Below are 15,728 nucleotides of genomic sequence, written 5' to 3'. Positions count from 1 at the left end.
GTAAATGTGATGTAGGAAAACAAAATTTATCCGATCCATAACTTGGTAAGGAAATTGAAAAGAAAACAAAGTTATGTAGAGTATCATCGACTTGTTAACGAGATTGTGTACTGTTATTTGTCGTGGGACATGAGGTAGTTATCATGTTGGTGAGACTGAGATAAGTGAAGTGATACAACTTAGACTTACACAATTGTAAGACTGCTTAGGTAGTTTAGGCCCGTGTCTAGGAGCGTTTTTGAGTTGTACACCTCGCGGAACTGGGCAAGTAAACTTGTACTCGCCGGTGAGACAGTAGTTTTATTGAGATCTTTCTCTCCCTTACCTACCTTAAAGCTACCTTAGATCCTCTTGTTGGATCCGATCCAGAAGCAGAGGGTATGGATTTTTACTATGGTTAATGATCGATCTACTTGTGACGAAATGCAGAGGTGAATAGATGCAGTTGTGTACTCTATGAGTTTAGACTTTCACTCAACTGAGGTGCTGGCGATGCGTGTCAAATGAACGAGATTCAGAGAAGACTGGATGCAAAAATCAACCTGAAGTATTGAAAAACATCACAATTCCTCTCTAAAACCTGATTTGGGCAGTACAACGCTCTTGCAGTTTATGTTACAATTCATCAGTTTAACAGATTTTTCTGTAAACTTATTCTGATTAATCATACAAGTTCACTCAGAATACGCGAAACTGAATCAAGGAAAACTCAGATTCGGCATAAACCTATAAAATTACATCAGTAACTGGCCTTGTCAAGAATACTTCATATTGTTGCCCATTCTTCAAGTTTCTGTTCTCGTGGAGTCGGAACCGGCTCCCATGGCTGACAGCGCTGCTTAGGTTCTGTATGGAATAATATCCCGGGAAATACCTCTTCAACTGCACTTCAGTTCCCATTCCTGCAATTAACCCGAGAAGCATTGGCAAAATTCAACTTAGATACAGTGACAATTCAACTTAGCCTCAGTATTGTCAAAACAATCAGCAAAACCACATCACCAGATTGCATACTGAAACTGGACACAACCCACTTTTACACACACATACTACATACATACAAATATAATTATATATATAGTCAATTATACAAAGATATTCATAAAAGAAACAGACTTATAGATAGATAGATTATAATTTGTAATTTAACCTGCAAACTAAATCGAAAATTAAAGTCATAAAATTGAGAATTGAAGACTAAAAATTGAAGATTACCTCATATGGCTCCCTACAAATTCACCAAGATTTCCACCGACCCAGAAACCAATCGAGCTCCATCAAAATTCACAGCCACAATAAAAAACAGCAGCAACAAAGTAGGTAGTTGTAAACCAACATTAAACACTCAGAAAAACTCAGATTACTGTCTCCATAGACAAGACAAGACACAGAGCAAATCAGAGTTGCTGGAGCAGAATCTGATGAGAGAATTAGAGAAAGATGCTTCCTCTACAATTTCTCACATTCCAAACATAGAAAGATGTTTCCTTTTTAATTTCCCCACAATCAGAGACCTCAAAAAACAACAACAAATAACTTGTTCAAGAGCAACAATGACTTCAAATTTGTCAACTTCTGGTCTGCCCCTCTCTCTCTTTCTTCACCTATGGCTTTTGCTCCAATGACTTTTCCCCACATTTAATTATTGCTTTTAATTCTGGATTTTTTAGGATGTGAAAATTAAAAAAAAAATTATATATATATATATGTATGTATACATATATGTTCTCGGTCTAGTCTACTAAATTTCATAATATTAGTAATTAGATACTTAAAAAGAACTTCAAATTATAGTACTTAATATATTAAATCATGTTTTTAATATATTAAAAATTATCTTGTTGGATGACTAATGAATACATGATGATTATTTTGACATTTGATATAAAAAATAAATTAATTTTTTTAATCTCAATCTTCTTGCAACAAATTCAACGGCGTATGATTATACATGGGACTCGTCAAAGATGTGACCATTTTATAATTATATTAATTTTCTTATTTTCAACATTTTCTAGATTCTCTCATCTTCCGTGCTTTTTGGGTACAAAAATATTTATATTCGGAAAGTACTAAAAAGGATGGAGACAACTGGGTTCACTGAAGCACCAAAGAACCTAACAGACGGTTTCCCAAGTGGCTGACTCGACTTGCAATCATTCGATCTTCCTCGGGGTGTGGATTCCACGCGAGTGATCTTGTTCCGCCACGTAGCCCGACCGAGACGTTTGTCATTTGGTGTCTGAGGTGGTCGTGGATCTTTTCCACTTGCGTTGAAGGGAACGTGGCTTACGTTATCTTTTGTTTTAGACTTACCAAATATGAGAGAGAAAATTGAAAAGTACAGCCATTGTGTATTAAATTTTATTTGCAATTTCGCAAACAAATTAGAAATTTGATTGCTTTTTTGGATTTTGGCTTTGTTTGTTCTGCTCAAATCTGATTGGTCAACTCAAAGACTCAAGACTCGAGTCTCTCTCGGAAAAAGATCCTCTCCGGATCCATTGTGTGGATTCTATGTATTCTCACATCTCAGTTGTTCATCGTATATCGTGCGATCACAAATTATTTGACTTTTATTATTTTAAATTAAATACAAATAGTATCTGATGAAAACTGACCGTACGATATACGATGGGCAATTGAGATGTAAGAATTCCTAGGATCCTCACGTAATGGATCTGGAGGGGATCATTTTCCCAATCTCTTTTGGGAAAATTAATTTGTTTTAATTCTTGATATTCAGATATATTTTTATTTTGCTACTTAGTACTACAATCTATTGGTATTCTTCTTCACTTGTAAGTGAAATGTATCATATGTTTGATTCTCGCCAAAAACAAATTTGAATAATATGATTGTTAGCCCATTGTAAGGCTAATCTTACATCTCCTCCTAAAAAAGAAAGAGTTTGAATTACTATTTTAATTTAAATTAGAAAAAAAATGAAAAAGTCATGCGGGACGCATTGGGTTGACAAAAAGAGTTTTGAGAAATCAAAAAAGAAAAACTAAAGCTAGGCCACACAATTAAAACAAAAAGAAATATACTGCCAGTACAAACATTTTTCAAGCAATATTTATCAAAATGAAATAATAGTACTTATTTTTGGCCAAATTTTTTGGTGGTTTATGTGATTATACGGCATTTTCAATGTGACTCTCGTAATGAGCTATGTAAGCAATAAAGGTTCAAACTTAAGCTTCTGTTAGTCTTATGTTAAATAAACAACATGTGAGGCGTGAATATTTTTTTTTTTTTTTTGTTGCAAGAGAAGAAGCAAGCCTATACCAGGGAACTTATCTCACCCAGGAAAAAATGACAAGCAACACGAAAACGCCATAAAAAAACGACCAAAAGCAAGGGATGCAATTTGTTGCTGCATGATCCATGTAGGGTGGAGGAGAGAAGAAAAAGGTACTCCATATCTCCGCACAATCATCACAAATCAAACGACAGATACCTTAGGTTTCTTAATTTGGTTTGATTGGACAACTCTAACCTCTTCACATAAGACTTACGTGTGCTTATTTGACAGAAACTAACGGACATTTATGTTTAGATACTAATTGATAACAGAGCTCACCACGAAAGTTTAGTTAACAACTTTTTCATCACAAAAATCACATTGAAAGTGAACCATTCAAAAAGTTTAATCATTATTTTTAGATTGTCAATAAATATTTGATTATATAAGACCTGGCATGACTTTACATTTTTCAATATATAATTGTGTGAGATCTATAATAAGATTCACACATCTTTTAACTCAACAATTGTCAAATATGTACACGATTATTACATACGTGACAAATCGTACATCCCAACACAAATTCTAGTATCCGACAACTGCAAACGTGTTTCACCGGACCTTAGGACGGCCCATAAGCCCAAGGACTCTCTCCCAAAACCCAACACTTCCCACACTCAGATCAATCACACTTGGGCTACAGCTGCCACAGTGCAATAACCAAACTTTAATTTCATTCTTCAATTGCCCTTTCTCCCACTCACAATACCCATAAAAAAAACCTAAACTCCCCAAGCCCAACCATATCCCTCTTCACTATCTCAGCTGCACACCCCAGACCATCCTTCGTCCAATAATACAACCCCTTCATCACCTCATAAAAATCTCCACTCCTCCCAACCGCATCATCACCCCCCTTGGGCCTCACCAAGAACAACCCTCCTCCAATGGCCCGCCGAAGAGCAATGGCCGGCCATAGAACGTGCCCGCCACGTCTAGAGCGGTCGATCGAGTTTCCTTGATCGACATGAGGGAGGGCCGGTTGAGAATGATGCCGGATGGGCCCAAAGGTCCAGTGGACAACACCCAAGTGATCGTCCGCTAGAAAATATGGACCCCGCCGAGATTTTCGTTTGGAAGGTGTAGGCAGCCCTTTTAGGACTTGTGGATTGTGTGAGCCCATTTGTCACCAACAGTGATGGGATTAGGTTGATCCACCAGAGTGTGAAGATCAACAAGTGAGGAAGCTGAGTGGGCTCTTTTGGCCTTGATTTCTCTGCAGCTACCAGTTTCGCTCTGAATGATCGCCAATCGGCATCAATGGAAGGTTTGTGATCATCGTTGGACGGCGTAGATGACTCCCCGCGGCTACCTATCATTCGACAGAAACCCTGTTAGCAACTGTAAGAAGAGCATGGAATCTTTCCCTGTTTGAAACAGAAAAGCGGTAGAACAACTTACATGTTATTGAAGATGGAATGCCAACTCTTTTGGATTGAAATCGAGTGTAATTACTGTTGGGAGAAGTAACAGTTTTGGTGAAGAACAACAACAAGCTTCCATTGATGAACTTTTGATGGCAGATCGAGAGCTTCAAAGATGACAAGAAATAAAGAGCAGATCATTCACTGATATCAGAGGCGGTGTTGAAGGGGAGCGAAAGATGCAATTGCACAAGGCTTCCAAAAAATTTTGGTATCTTATATTTATACGTAATATTGTTATATATTAAAAATATACTTTTATCAGTACTTTAAAATCTTATAGTGTACTTTTTATAAGTAAATTTTCTTCTTTCTAAATATAAAAATTTGAAGTGCACAATGAGATAGTAGGAGTGCCAATAACAACACCTTAAAAAATAATTTTCTTTTCAATTTTATTATATAATAATGCTATATATTCAAGTGAAACTTTAAAGTTAGAGTTTTTGAAGCTTTTTTTTTTTTTTTCTTTATTTGTTTGCTTAAGATTGAACTGTTATTTATTATTTAGTGACGTTTGTAACTCTTTTTACTTATTTAATGACATTTGTAAACTTACAATTAGTGAGTCCTAAAGGTTGCCTTGATTTAAGTTATTATTTTCTAGTACCAATATATTGTCCTACTTTAAAAAAAATAAAAACTTCTTAAAAATGAGTCATTTTGTAAATTTCGCACATGATTCCTGAAATATTAGAGACGGCCCTGACTGATATATAAGCTTAATAATATATGCCTCTATGGAGAGGACTTGAGTCAGGTGTAGTATTCCCGTGTCAAATGCTTTGCTTGATATGTATGCCAAGTGTGATGTGTTGGATGAAGCATCAGGGGGCGTTTGTTTGCCCTCACTAAGTTGGACTAGACTGGACTGGACTAGCTATTAGTCCAATACTGTGTTTGTTTCATGCTGGGACTAACATTAATGAGACTAAAGTGGACTAGCATGGACAAAACCCTTCACTAAGAGGTCTTAGCGAGACCCCCCAATAACCATGGGACTAGCTAAGACTATCCTCTCTTTCTCGTCCTCGTCATGCTCAACGACCACTCCCGACAGACTCCTCATCATCTCCGATCACCTAGATCAATCATTAACTTTCCGACTCCCTTTCAGATCCATTTCACAACCAACTTTCATATAAAATATACCAAATTGAAGCTGGGAGTGACAAGATTACGATTTTACCTGAATAGAGGCCAAAATGTGGTCGAATGTGGCCGGAAAATGGCCTGGAAGTCTCGGCCTGTTTGGGCTTCTTCAAATCCATGACAGATTCGAGCATTCAAAGCTAAGATCTCGGTCTAGGGATGGTGATGAATTTTTTGGCGGTGCTAACTTCATCCAATTTAACGAGGGTTGGCCGGAAAATACATCGGGAAACCTGCAACTCGTCGGGAAAATTGGAGCCGTGAAGTTCCATTCGAACAACACATAGCTAGAGAGGGAGGGAGGACAGAGAAATAGACACTGGAATCAATAAGGAGTTTGACCAGGAATGAGAAAGAGACATGAATTGAGAGGTCTAAGAGGAAAAAAAGAGGGAGAGGGTGGGACGATGAGAGAAGAGGAAAAGAGTGGGACGGAAATGGTAGGAAAAGATGAAGAAAAAGATAAGATCATAATAAAATATTAATAATTTATATATTAAATAATATAATATTAGAATTTGTTATTATCCAGCTTCTTAGTTCAATACTGCACCAAACGCTTCACTAAGTTAGTCCAGTTTAGTCTAGTCTAAGCCAGTCCAGCTTAGTCCTTGAAGCTAATCCAGTCCAAGATAGTCCGGCGCAACAAACGCCCCCTAGAGTCTTTCATGGGATAGCGAAAAAAAAATCAGTGTCTTGGAATGCCACTCTTCAAGGGTTAGCCATGCACAGGCATGGTGAGAAGGCGCTTGAGCTATTCTCTCAAATGGTAAAAGCCGGGGTTTTGCCTGATAAATTGACCTTCATTGGGGTCTCATGTGCTTGTGCACACGTTGCCAATGCGACGCTCCAAATGAGGAGCACCGGCGTCCAGAAGCCTCCAGGGGCTAGTTCCACCGAGGTGGACGACAAGGTCCGTGAGTCTACACTTTTTGATAAATTACACCCTAAATCCGACGAAGTATATTGGTTGATTGACAGACTTCGTCTGGACTTAAAGCAATTGAATTTGTCGCCGGGAAGTATTAGCAATGATAAATAACGATTTTTAAGAACAATTAAGTAGCATAATCATGCAAATACTGAAATATAAGCCAGAAACAAAAACATAATCAGAATCATCAATCTGAAGCAGATCAGAAAATACACCAATAAGTTGGATTATAATGTTGGCATGCCCTTGACTGCCCCGTCGTTCGGTGGGAAAAGGTCGCAAGACAAGCGCGACAATTGGACACCAGCCACTGCAAACAACCTAGGATTATACCTAAAATAACCAAACAGCTTCAGCCACAGCCTCCCCGACCCATAACAACTTGAGGAGGAGGGGGAGATGATTAGATCGTTGGCCACGTCGATTCCGACGTACGACCTCGCCATTACCACTGAGAAATCAAGAGTGGTCTGGCTCATCTTACTTACATAGATGGGAGGCAACGGCGCCGTTCCCTGCTTGAGATTGCTGTCGCTCTCCTTGTCGTCGCCGTAGAAGATATCGGCCCGAAGGTTCTCGTAGTACAAGTCCAGCTTCCGGTTGGGGTTTATAGCGACCAGCGTCAAGTCCCGCGTGGCGGTTACGTAGTCGCTGCTGGAGGCGGCGATGAGAAACCGAACATTAGCTGTTTGGGAGCTAGGATAAGAGACCTGACAGCATTAATAATGGATTCAGCTGTGTAAATTAGCCACCGGATTAAATAATCCAGTCATACCAATTTTAATACGCTTTATACCCGTTTATTTATTCTTTCTAAGACGTTAATATAATTAGTCAGGTTGTTCTCTCTTTCCTTCTCTTGCGAATCTAGCTAGGTATCGTTCGCAAATCTACTTTTCGTTGATGTCGCACCATGTCTTAACCTATGTATTTATCAAATGTAACCAAATATTAGCTCTTAATTTTAAAATATTAATTTTTATAAAAATTTTTAAATATATTTGAAATCTCACTTAAATAGATACAAATACCTAAAACTTTAAAACCAAATAAACTAAAAAATCAAAACCCTATTAGATGAAGGCAAGGAGAGAAATAGCTTTTTTTGTTAAGTACATCGATATTTTTACACTAAGGGAAGGGAGAGTTCGGCTAAACCACACAATAGACAACCTAATTTGAAATCGAATTCGCCATCCACGAGATTTAAACTTAAGACCTTTCACTTACAAGTGAAGAGGAATACCACCAGACCGTAATATTGAGTGACATAAGAGAAATAGCTATTAAAAAGTCCATTAGGTTAATTAGATAAAATTAAAAAAAAAAAAAAAAAGGACAGAGAAGAAACACGTGAAAATCAATCCTAGTAGAAGTAGAACTTGACTCACATTGTACAGTAGTTGTCGATAAATGGGATTCCTTCTCTCTCTCCTCGTCTGATATGACGTCAAAACCTAAAAGACAAGCATCAAATTTCTTGTATAAAAAGCTCCAAGTGCAGCAGTCAAATCATCACATGAGAATCAGATGGAAGAAAAACCTGAGAATCCCTCCTCCGACCATTGGTACCATTGGCCTGAAGTAATTAAGCCCCTCTTGTTAATCCTCTTCGTAGGCGGCTTGAGCATAATCTTTTACATCCTGGCGGCGCACGAACACTCGCTCAACCCCTTGGCCCCCGAGTTCCGCATCTACTCGGCCGCCGTGTCCCCGTGCCCACTCGCCCCGACCCCTCCTTCCGCCGCCAACCGCTACCATTCCTTAACCGCCACGTGGAACTTTAATCTGGTCTTCGCAAACCCCAACACCAAACTCGACTTGTACTACGAGAGCCTCCAGGCGGATCTCTTCTACGGGGACGAGGAGACGAAGGACAAACTGATGCTCGCGACGACGCCGTTGCCTCTTTTGGCTTTAACCATCATGAACCAGACCACTTTCAATGTCACCTTCGCGACGGCGAGGGCCTACGTCAGCGATGACGCCGCCAAGGAATTAATAATCTCCTCTAACTCCTCGTCAGCAGGTGATGGTTGTTATGGATCGGCCAAATTGGGGGTGAAGCTGACCGGATATTTCAGAATTGATAAAGGTCTCTGGTTTTCGCGTTACTTCTGCGACCTTTCTCCCCCCAATTACAACGTCACCGATCAGTCAAGCCAATGCGAAATTTATAATACTGTTTATCGGTGTGTATGCTGACAACTTGAGATTGATTGATCGATTTGTTGATCTTCATCGTAGTTATTATTTATTTATTAACTTTTGAGTTGTAGTTTCAGTTAAATTGAATGTTGTAATTTTGTGATGATAATTAGGATAATGTTGTGGCTAGTTGTATTTGTTTGTTTTGTTTGTTTTTAACCTTTCGCATACTATCGCTATCGATAATCATAATGGAAAGGAGAAATTCTTGCCCGAACAGGAGTCTTTACGTGCTATTTTGTTAATCTTGTTATAAACGAAACAAAAATTCGTGGTCGTTGTTAGGCTGGCTGTTGAAGTTTGGAGGTAGGTAGGAAAAAAATATATATATATATATATATATATAGTTAGCATCACAGTTTACCAACCTCCTCAAAAAACCATCCAGCTTACATTAGTCGAATGCAACATGATCCACCAACAATGTCGACTATACATGTCGGAAACTATTTGGCTTGATCACGGGTGAGAAGAGAATTTTGTCTTTGGAATTTTGCTTTGAACACTTCTGTTTTCGGAGTTGCCCTAGACTGCTCACGACCAACCGTGGTACAACTGAACTGATGATGACTGTGACTATTGGGATTTACTCTTGGAGATTACATGGTTAGAACTTAGAAGGGGTTTAAAACTGTCAAACACCGCATTGATCTTGAGATCTATTAGCGTACTAATATCAAGTTCTCATCATAGTCTGTGTGCATTCATCAGTAAGAATGAATTGGTATAATGTAACAAAATCAAATTGAGTATGAAATTAGTTTCTATGGGCACGAACAACAAATAAATACCATCTTTTGCAGTTTATCCACCTATCCCACTGCTATGTTTGGATGAGGAACATAAAGTTGGAATTTGATAAAAGTCAGAATTTATGAAAATGAATTTTCTAGATCCTAATTTACGCAATTTATCCACCCCAATTGCTGCCGCTCCCCTCTATTTTCTAGATCCTAATCTGCAATGTACGCAAGAACAAAAAATGAATTTTTCCGTTTCAACAACCAAATAGCAAAAGAAAACCGAAAAATCAACAGAAAACATATAAAAAGGGAAGAATGGGGTTTTGATTTTATTATACCTTGACGAGATTGACATCCTCATGGCGTTGGCGAGACTATCCATTACTTTGCTTCTTCTTCTTCCTTGATATTTCTTAATTAGACTTAGTTCATATTAGAATTATTTTGTAGAACTTGTAAGTTTTTTGACTAAATATGAGTTTTTCATGTGGAATTAATAATTAATGTACTTTCAATGCAAATCATGTTGGTTGATGTATGATGTAGGATGTGTGATAATGAGATTGCACCATGTAGCAGTGTTGTACGTGGATGATCCTACTTGGTTAATCTGCATTGGGGAACCATACACATTCTAGGGGTGACTATGCTTGGTTAATTTGCATTGGGTGGTCACTACTTACTTGGATACATTGTTCTCAGAGGTGGTCTTGCTTAGTTAATCTGCATTGGGAACCACACTGATATGTTTCAATGCATGTGGTCCTGCTTGGCTAATCCACATTAAGAGACCATACACATTCTAAGGGTGACTTTGATTGGTTAATTCGCATTTGGGGTTACTACTTGCTTGGTTATGTTGTTCTAATTAAAAACATGTAACAATTCATAACAATTAATTTACAAGTGTGAAATTGTGCAAAAATTTTGCCGGCGTCGTCATGGATGCCTTTACACTTTGAATGATGGTTACAGCATCTTCTGAATGTTTAAAACCATATAAACTCTCGTGAACAATATTTTTACAAGAGTTGAAAATTATTGATATTCATAATAAATAATATACGTACAAATGTGAAAAATATATTTTTGTCGATTGGTATATGACTGGGAACACGATATCTTCTATGTGGTATGTTCGATATACCAAACCGGTGTCATGAACATTGTATTTGGGCGAGGAGGTGCATTTAAGCAACAAATCATGGAACTTGTAGAAGTATATCATGTAACAAGACAAACATCAAGTAACCAACGTAACATTCTTAAACTTCTGCTAATTGATATCAACTCACAATCAAGGTTTTATGCTCATTTCTCATCGAGCATGGTTCGAGGAATTCGTGACAACTTTAGGAATATATTTTTTTATTTTTCTATGATTTTATACGGACTTTGAACCTTATATATTATTTTATTTAATATGTGCCATAACTAGGGTTTATGGTTTAGAGTTTTATTATCATAAACTATCACTAGACTTGCATCTTTGTCCAACCAAACAGAGACTAACATATGCAGTTGTTAAATCTCTCCAGCGACATCCAAAAAATCCTAAACATTGTGGAAATCATGTAACTTGTCTACAACCATCCTAGATTCTAAACGAGGATGGGGTAAGGTTGAAGATGGGAGAGACAGAGAAGTGGATGGGTGAATGTAGAGAGAGGAGGACCCGGTTCTGCACTATACTTGTGTGAACTCTTTTATTGTGGGCCATTTAGATAAAAAATCAATGGCTTAAAACAATCCAAAACCAAGGTCCCCACCTTAGGTCTCACCTTAAAAAAAAAAAGCAATAACAACATTCAGTTCTATTGACAGTAGATTTGGCAAGTTTTTACACAATCCATTAACATGATGCCGAAATAACGAGTTTCAGGTTGACACGATAACTAATCGAGTCGTTATCGAATCACCCGTTAAGGACCTATTAATAATAGGTCATCAACAGATTTACATATGGGTAACCCATGGATAATCCGTTTCAACCCGTAAAAAAATAAAAAATAAAACTGTAACTACCCCTTGATATCAACTAAAACTTTTAAGTGTTTGAGTAAATTTAAGGGAACAGGAACTATCCACTTCACCAAATTGTTGGATGAAGCTACCAGATTGAAAGAAAAAAATAAAATAAAAACAGTTATCATTTGGACAAAGATGTATCCAATCGAGCGGGTTAGAATGAAGAAAAAACCCAACCATTTATTGGGTTGGGTTGGGTTGACCTGGGTTGATGTCTTACCCGCTCATGTCAACCCAAACCCAACCCGATTTTGACCTCTAATTTGCCTATGCACATAGTACCCAAGCCACTTCATACTACATAAGTTTTGGGGACGGGGGAGAGTTTGAAACTAATTACCTACTTTTTTTTTGTTGCTTGAACTTGTTTTTCCTCCAAAAAAACTTTGCTATGCTTGAACCGATTTTAACTAATATTGACATTGTTTAGTTTAAAATTAAAAATCGTGCAAAATAAGGTGTTATAAGATTGAACTCCATATTTTCTAGTGAGATCATGTGTAGGGTTCTGGTGTTTACACCAACACAGGTGTTTCCAACGCCACCATTTTCTCCTTGTTGTCTGCCGATTCCGGTAGTGTCGCTCGTGGATTTCCACGAATAGTTGGCTTCTTTTGTGGTGTTATCGACTATCCCTTGTTTTTTGCTGTACTCAGGTAGCAAATCGGGGTTCGAGGTGGCATTTGCATAGGTGAATCGGTGGTGATTAGGGAATCGGTCCAACTGTTGGTGGAGATTGCAGTGGAAGCCTCTGGTGGCTGCTGTGTTTGTTTTTGGGCCTTACTGTTGTTGGGCTCTCTTTCTGCTTTACTTTTGTTTTAGGCCCTTTTTTTGTTTGTTTATAAGTGTAAGTTGGACTTTATGTTTGTTTGTTAGTTTGTGTTTGGTGTTTGTTATTGTGTCGATGTTTAATAAAAAGGAAAACTAACGAAAAGTTTGAAAGAAAAAACTTTAGTTTTAATGAAAAATGACAAATAAAGGTGTATTGAATAATACCAGGAAAAGAAAAATGAACAGTACTGATAGTGTTTCGTTAAAACTCCCTTAATAAAATTTCCCTTTTACCAAAAAAAAAATGAAAATGAAGATGAAGATCTGGTCGGAATTCTACCGTCGATACCGCAAACCAGTAAAAATCCTAGGCCCGGCCCAAGCCCACAATGTCACCGCCACAATTTATAAAACTCCCAGGCCCAAGACGAAATTCAACCCACAGTCACCACAAGTCCACTTCACTTCGATTATTACAAAAAAAACAGGCCAAACAATGACGCCGCTTTGGTGCTGGTTATAAAAAATTGAAAAATTCGCTTCACCAAAATCCAGCCTCCAGGCATAGTCGATACAAAAAGGCCAGAAGCTCCTTCTGGCATTGGCCATTCGAAGCGGCGGCCATTAGCAGGCCACCGCCGCCAGCCAAGCGCCGTCGCCCCCCACACGCGAAGACGTATCTGATGACTCAATCCCCAGGTTTTTAATAAACTTCCTCCATCTATCTCGTGCTGCTTTTTGCTAGTCTTTACACACACACACACACACACACACACACACACACCATATGTTTGATTAAATGTCTTAAACAAGTATCTGACGAATCAGTCCTCGGGGCAGTGTGAATTAAAATGAGAATGAAATTGATGGTAATTCTGACTATATTGCTGTTGATATTGAGGTAACAAAGGAGGAAGGTGAGGGTAATAGACATGAAGGGAAGAGATTACTATTGGAGGATAAGTCACGGGGCTAGCCATTAGTTTTTGACTTGGTTATTGGTGGAGCCTTAGTTTCTTGGTAACAAAGATTATATTTAAGAGGAAGCTGATGTCCACTAGCTAATTATTGTTGCTAATGAATTCTCTATCAAATGGGTTTCCAAATTATAAGTTTATCAATTATATATATTGGTTTGTAATTGTGGATCAGAGTATATAAAAAGGATTTGATTGTTTAAACCTGTAAATGTTATAGGTGAGGGAGCTATGCATCGCCAAAATCGAGCCATTGGAGGTGCTGGAGTAGGGATAGGGGAGAGAGAGGGAAGTGTAGGTGGGAAGAGTTGGGCTTGGAAGGTATTTAGTTGGTTAGTCTTATCTATCTTCGTTTATATATTTTTTTTGTTGTTGAGTGGCGACTTTGCTGATCATAACAAATTCCATACTAGAAAGTCTGTTAAGGCACTATACCTATTGTCTCAAACAATGACCGGTGTGGGGTACGGTGACATCGTCCCCAAAACTGAGCGGTCAAAGGTGTTAGTATCCTTTCTGATTTTCTTCGTCCGTTGGATTTGGTGCTACTCAGGAGGTGTTTTTTTTGTTTTTATCGGTGAGGGTTTCCTCAGACGATTTAGGAAGGTAGTAAACTTTTTTAGTGTGAGTGAGGACCGTTTTAGGGTAGTGATGGCAGTAGCGGCACCTGCTCTGTGTGTGGGAGTAGGCTGTATTGGGTTTCACTTCTTGGGGAAGAAGAGCTGGGAGAATGCTATGTATTTGTCGGTTGTTTCTGTAACCACTGTAGGCTATGGTGAAGTTAAGTGGAGACGGCAGGCGCTAGGGTTTTTGCAAGCATTTGGATGTGCCTTTCCACGGTTATTTTTCTTAAATGTCAGACGTACCTAGTTGTTAGAATTATGAGAGTGTTTAGAAGAAATTGAGTAGTGATTTGTTAGGGAAGCATGGGGTGTCATGTTATATCGAGTCTTTCTTGCTTTCATTACGAAATGTTGGAGCCAAATTCGCGAAAATCATGGTCCCATTGGAAAGAACTAAGTAAGAAACCTTTACTCGAGTTAAAGGAAACCCACATTGGTAAAAAACGAGCAAGGACGGTAAAATCATCCAGTAAACAAACAAATCCCCCTCTATGCCATGAACACGTTGCAACACCACCAAGGGGAAATGTAATTTTCAATTCGATCTTTTATATTTACTTTTTTAAATACTTTAAAATCAAATATTAATTGAATAACGGATCATATGGAAAACTTAAAAATCTTGAATGAATACATTTGGATTTTTAGATCATCTCCAAAGGAGATGTTAAATTGTAAATGGAATGTCTTGCAATTAAATTTGAAGGTAGGAAAAAGTTTCAACTGATATAACAATCTTGCGTGTATTGACATATGGACCTTTTATTGTCAAATTTAACATATGAAAAAAGGTGTTGTCATTTAGTTTTCTAATTATTGTATTGTTTAGGTCTCATTAATACACCAATTATAAATTTTGAAATTTATTTTAATCGATTTTTTATTTATTTATAATTTTTTAAGTGAATCCTACAATATCATTTATAAAAAATAAAAAAAAAAATGGAGAAAGAGAAATGCACAACCTAATAGAGTCATAGACCACTTACTCTTCATGTTTTTAGAAATTGGTATGAATATTCATACAAATTTCCATCTAAATCCTATTCGAACACTTACAAGTATTTTTAGTCCTCTACTTTACCAAAACAGCTATCTAAACCTTTCCAAAAATATGATAAATAGAAGGAAATGAGATCATAAAGATACGCGGACGACTTGTGTAACATCCCACGTCGTCCAAGAGAGTGGATCATCTATGCCTTATATGTACATACCCACCTCCATATAGCGAGAGGCCTTTTGGGAACTTACTGGCTTCTGGTTTCATCAAAACTCTAAAGTTAAGCGAGTTCGGGTAAGAGCAATCCTAGGATGGGTGACTCACCGGAAAATTCTCGTGTGAGTTCCTAGAAACAAAATCATGAGAGCGTGGTTGGTGCCCAAAGCGGATAATATCGTGCTACGGTGAAGTCGAGCCTGAGATGTGGTGGGGCTCGGGCCGAGATGTGACAATTTGGTATCAGAGCCAATCCCTGGCCGGAGGTGTGCCGATGAGGACGTTAGACCCCTAAGGGGGGTGGATTGTAACATCCCACATCGTCCAGGAGAGTGGATC

The 15,728-nt window shown here is 38.1% G+C and overlaps 1 long non-coding RNA gene and 1 pseudogene across 1 annotated transcript; one reads left to right on the top strand and one right to left on the bottom strand.

Annotated features, from left to right (window-relative positions):
* Positions 1-550: 550 nt before the first annotated feature.
* Positions 551-1,496, bottom strand: LOC125474117. Its single transcript, XR_007255811.1, has 2 exons — positions 1,216-1,496; positions 551-902 (listed from the first exon to the last, which is right to left on the bottom strand). It is a non-coding gene; the product is annotated as an uncharacterized LOC125474117 (long non-coding RNA).
* Positions 1,497-13,060: 11,564 nt separating this feature from the next.
* LOC125474116 lies at positions 13,061-14,577 on the top strand (annotated as a pseudogene).
* Positions 14,578-15,728: the final 1,151 nt, after the last annotated feature.

Source organism: the organism of the source record quoted next, unplaced genomic scaffold, assembly GCF_019419815.1.
Source record: "Pyrus x bretschneideri cultivar Hongxiangsu unplaced genomic scaffold, Pyrus_bretschneideri_v1 Contig12, whole genome shotgun sequence".
Lineage (NCBI taxonomy): Eukaryota > Viridiplantae > Streptophyta > Magnoliopsida > Rosales > Rosaceae > Pyrus > Pyrus x bretschneideri.
The sequence above is the reverse complement of the archived record's forward strand: the minus strand, read 5'-3'. Positions and strand labels throughout refer to the sequence as shown.